Here is a 5,392-nt window from a genome sequence, read left to right on the forward strand (position 1 = left end):
CTTGATGCCAACTGACAGACGGCACAGGGGTACCTAGGGTTACAGGGATTTCCCCAGGTCTGGTATCTACTAGTCCATCAGAGAATGTCATGTAAGGTCTTTAATGAAAACCTGTGTCACACTGATTGTGAGATGTATGTATGGAAAATATGTGAATAATTGTGTGTATATATACTAAAAACTATGTTCCCTATGTTCACTAGGACGGGGCGGGAAAGAAGAGATGCTTATCTCACTCTGCCTGGTCATGTGAAAATTGAGTATTGTGTGGTTCACAATGGATATCCATTTACAGTCTGAGCAAAATGCTAATCAACAGATTGCTAGGGCTACAGGAAAAAACAAAACCAGCAGGGGTTATCTTGTTTAGGAATCAGACCATGCACTCTTGAAACTATATCTGGGGTGCAGATGGATCTCCAGTTATTCCTTCAATCTGTGAGGGCAAGCCAACAACAGCTTGATTTTTATGAGACGGAATCTCAGCCAAACTGGTTGAAAATGCTGGGGAAAGGAGGTGGGGTAAGTTATCTCGTAGGATATCGGAGAATGCCTTGAGAAGTGGGCTGTAGCCCATGAAAGCTTATGCTCTAATAAATTTGTTAGTCTCTAAGGTGCCACAAAAGTACTCCTGTTCTTTTTGCGGATACAGACTAACACGGCTGCTACTCTGAAACTTGCTAGCTAGGGTGTCCAGATAGCAACTGTGAAAAAACGGGTGGAGGGTAATAGGTGCCAATATAAGAAAAAGTCCCCAAAAACGGGACTGTCCCTATAAAAATGGGACATCTGGTCACCCTATTGCTAGGTAAGTGTAGGCTCTAGAAAGCATGTTATGATTTTGTTTTATATGTAACCATTTGTTTCTGATATTCTTACGTTCTATCTCTTGAATCTCTGTTTTGACAATAAGCTTAGTCTTGTTTTTAATCTATCTAATCTCAAAGTGTTGTGTATTAAACAGAATGGTGATCCTGATAGAAGCTTGCAAACTGGTATGTACTATTCCTTTGTGTGTAGCGAATCTGAGAGCTTTGTGAATGTTCAGTGGAACAGGGGCTGGGCACTGCAGAAGGACGGTTGGAGGACTTGGGGCGGGAGTGTGCCTATCATTACCCAGTACCAAGAGAACAAGCATATTCCAGAAGAGGAATCATACTTAGGAGGGACTACAGAATGACTCTATCCCCATGGGCTCAGCACCCTGTGTCTGCATGGCCCAGAGACAGAGCCTGTTCCATTCATCATCAGCAGCATGTGGATAGGATAAAAGACCCCGGTTATCCATTCAGAAAGCAGCACTTTCAAACTTCTTTTTTGTTCCCCCCACTTCTCTGATATTGCAGACCATAATGGGCTCTATCTGCCAATAAAGTAAATGTTTTGGAAGTGACATATTCTGCAGAAGAGATAAATCAGGATAAAAATTCCCTAACTCATCAGCACTTTGAGGCAGGTGTCAATTTCTGCACCAGGCAAGCTATTGAAATTCATCCACTTCAAGTGTATTGAAGTGTGGGGGTCAATTAAGTTTTTACTGCCTGCCTGGCTGAGACAAATGTTTGTCTGGGACTGAACTCCATAGGCAGCCATTTGGGATGGTTTTCATGTCCGAACATTGCATTTGGCTGTAATTAATGCATTCCCAGCATTTCAAATTCACAGAGATTGAGTGATGAACAAAAATGGATTCCCTTCTATTTAATAAATAACAATATACTATGACATTTCTGCAGACCGATCCACCCAAGAAAGTCCCTAAATGCATCACACACTACATACTGAACATTATAATACCACCAAAAAGCAGCCTCTCATCACATAGCATGCTGCCCAATAGTGCAAGGGGGAGAAATTTAAGCCCAAACATTGGCACAAACTTTCAAATATTACAAGTACTAGAGGATTTCTAGTGTCCATACAGAGCAGACAGGTCCCAAGGCTTGTCTACACTAAGCTAGGGTGTGAATTTAAAGCGCATTATCTACTCCACACCAACTCCCCATGCAGACACATATACTACATATTAAGCGTACCCTCAGGCAGTAGAGGGTCCTGTGGCACCTTTAAGACTAATAGAAGTATTGGGAGCGTAAGCTTTCGTGGGTAAGAACCTCACTTCTTCCTTAGTACACTTCCAAAGAGCATTAAGCCAATGCACAGAAAGACACTCAGTGCACAGTAAGAGTATCTACATGAGCAGTGAGTGTAGTGTGGAGTGTGTAGTATGGAGTGAGGAGTAGTGTGAATGCTAAATAGTGTGCACCAGCTACTTTGGGCTTTATCCCCATGTAGACAAGGACCCAGTTTGTCAGCCTTCCAATCTGGCAATAGCCCTCTGTTTTAAAATATAAACTTAAATAAAATTTGGGGTTTTTTTGTTCTATAAAGGCAAAATACTCTAATAATTTGGGTTATCCAGTTTTGTTTCCATTGGTGTTCTTGTGTTACATGAACTCATATAGGGTTACCATATTTCAACAAGCAAAAAAGAGGACGGGAGGAGCCCCGCCCTAGCCCCGCCCCTGCCCCTCCCACTTCCCGCCCCCCCAGAACCCCCAACCCTCCCCCCGTTCCTTGTCCCCTGACTGCCCCCTCCTGGGACCCCTGCCCCTAACTGCCCCCCGGGACTCCACTCCCTATCTAAGCCTCCTTGCCTCTTGTCCCCTGACTGCCCCAACCCTTATCCACACCCCCACCCCCACCCCCAGACAGACCCCTGGGACTCCCACGCCCCATCCAACCACTCCCCACCCCCTGACAGCCCCCCCCCCAGAACTCCCAACCCATCTAAACCCCTCTGCTCCCTGTCCCCTGACTGCTCCGATCCCTCTCCCCACTCCTGCCCCCTGACAGCTCCCTCCCAGAACTCCCAGCCCCCTACCCCCCGCTCCTTGTCCCCTGACTGCCCCCTCCTGGGACCCCTGCTCCTAACTGCCCTCCAGAACCCCACCCCCTACCTAAGACTCCCTGTTCCTTGTCCCCTAACTGCCCCCTCCTAAGACCCCCCCCAACTGCCCCCCAGGACCCTACCCCCTACCTGTACCCTGACTGCCCAAAACTTTCTCCACTCCCCTCCAAAAGCCCCCCCCCCGTTTCTTGACTGCCCCCTCCAGAACCTCCCTGTCCCTTCTCCTGCCCCCCCTTACCCTGCTGCTCAGAACAGGGTGTTGGGCTCTGTGCCAGCCGGACACATGGCTGAGCTCCCCTGCACAACACAAAACCCGGTCCCTGGCCCTGCACAGGGCTGCCGGAGCGGGCTGCAGGAGGAGGAGCTGCCGGCCGGCTCAGAATGCAGGGGGGGGGGGGTGGGAGGAGGAAGCTGCTCCGGAGTCCAGCCCGGGACTTTCCTGCAGCCCTCCCAGCCGCTCGCTCTGCCGGGGGAGGGGGAAATCCCGGACATTGTGAGTGCTTTACAAATTCCCCCCGGACGCTATTTTTAGCACACAAAAGGAGGACATGTCCGGGTAAATCTGGACGAATGGTAACCCTAACTCATACTTTGCATTCTGTACTGCAAATATCCTTTTCTTGAGGTTATCAAAGCACATTACAAACACACAAACTGAAGCAAAATGAAAATTATTATTTGTGCTGGGGTTGTACCTAAGAACTCCACACATGGACTACGACCCTGTTGTGCTAGGTGTTGTACAAGAAAAAGACAAGTCCGTAGAAAAATCAGTATTTCCAAATATTTTTTCCATTGAGACGTAATGATAGAAGCAAGAAAGCCCAATTTCTAGTTTCACATGAGCAAGTTAATCTAGGCTTGAAAATAAAATTCTAGTAAAAGAGTAAGTGTTACAACACAGATGACAGTGTAATGTGATTTCTAGTTTGGTTCCAGCTCGATACACAATGAGAACAAAGGGCTTTTCTGTATTTCTGCAATGCCTACTTGGTTCTTCAGAGTGAATACTCGCCGCTAGACAGCATGAAAATGAATCATTATTTCTGACAGAGAATGATAGTTTTCCTCTGCTGTATCAACTGAATGTTCACGGGGGGATTTCTGACCCGCTCCCTGTTGACAATTATTATTGAGTGTTTGATGACAGTTGCGGGTTCACCTCATCATGAGAGCTCTTTCTTTTTTCTTGGCTCCCTTGTCACATCATCTGAAAACACCATTAAATAAAATGCACTCTTTAAGAGAAAATAGCTGTTGGACTTCCCTCAACGAGCGAATAAATCCGTAGAGAAGTGAGGGAGGAGGGATTTTTATTAGAGTTCAAAAGTTAACTAAAATCAAGATACAATTCTGAAAACCCAGGATCATTGATGGAGTCATGGCAGGCACTGGGGGGGCCCCAGTGGGCAGCTTTGGTTGAAGAGGCTCTTCTATATATGTGTTTCTGAATATGTTGCCAGCCTTGGAGACAGAGTGCCCGTATATTGAGCGGACTTGAGGTCAGGAAAGGACGCTGCCTGGTCACGGACTGGCAATGGGCACGCAGTCACCTGGCTGCACCGGATCAGGAATAGCCGTGGGGGGCTCTGAGTGGCAGGGTGTGGTCATGGGCCCTAGGCCCTCCACCGGTCACGTGCCTGGCTGTTGTCTCTGACCAGGACCTGGCTGGGCGGAGGAGGAGGCTCATGGGCAGGGGGTGGCGCTGCCTGGCCAGCGGGCTGGGGGAGGGCAGCAGTGCACGGGCTGGGGGGGGCTCTGTTCTGGGGGGGTACAAGGGGAGGGGCTTTCTGGCGCTTTCCAGGCTCCTCCAACCCCATTGGACAAACCTCTGACCCCTTCCCCCCCCTCCCAGGGGTTCTTTCTGCATCCCCTCTGCAGCTCGCCCACCCCAGCCTGGTCCCTCTGCGGGGGCCCCGCCCATCCCGGCATAGCACCGCCCCGCCTCGCCCCGCCCCGCCCACCGGCGGCCGCTATTGGCTGCGCGTTCGGACGCCGTCGCGGCGATTCCGAGGGAGGAAGGGGCGGAGCAGCAAGGGCGCGTTACCAAGGCGACCAGCAGGACGCTGCTGACCGGGTTGCTGCCGGGCTTCCGCTCTGGCCTCCCGCGGGGGACGCGGCTCGCCCGGGGTGAGCAGGGGCCGGGCCCCGCCCCGTTCCCCCGCGCCCGCCGTCCCCCCCCCTGCGCGGCCCCCCCATTGCTCCCCACCGCCCCCACCTCTCCCCACTCCTCAACCCCCCCATTGCTGTCCACCGCCCCTGCCCACACCATCCCCCCTCCACGCAGCCCCCCCCACGTCTCCGCAGCCCCCCATTGCTCCCCGCCCATACCATCCCCCCTCTGTGCAGCCCCCCCATGTCTCCCCACCGCCCCACCTCTCCCCACTCCTCAGCCCCCCATTGCTCTCCACTGCCCCTGCCCACACCGTCCCCCCTCCACGCAGCCCCCCCCACGTCTCCGCAGCCCCCCATTGCTCCCCG

General features: G+C 51.4%; 1 protein-coding gene across 2 annotated transcripts in view; it reads left to right on the top strand.

The window, feature by feature from the left end:
* The first annotated feature begins 406 nt into the window (after window positions 1–406).
* The window catches only part of TTC12 (tetratricopeptide repeat domain 12), a 45,401-nt gene continuing 40,415 nt past the window's right edge, over window positions 407–5,392 (top strand). The window contains exon 1 of one of the 2 annotated variants that reach the window (XM_034754716.1): window positions 407–522. The gene's annotated coding sequence lies outside the window, so the exon portion shown is untranslated. Of the gene's footprint in view, window positions 523–4,934; window positions 5,042–5,392 lie in introns of those variants that run through there. The other variant, XM_034754715.1, reaches the window with a different exon arrangement.

The sequence above is a fragment of the Trachemys scripta genome, chromosome 21 (assembly GCF_013100865.1).
Source record: "Trachemys scripta elegans isolate TJP31775 chromosome 21, CAS_Tse_1.0, whole genome shotgun sequence".
Lineage (NCBI taxonomy): Eukaryota > Metazoa > Chordata > Testudines > Emydidae > Trachemys > Trachemys scripta.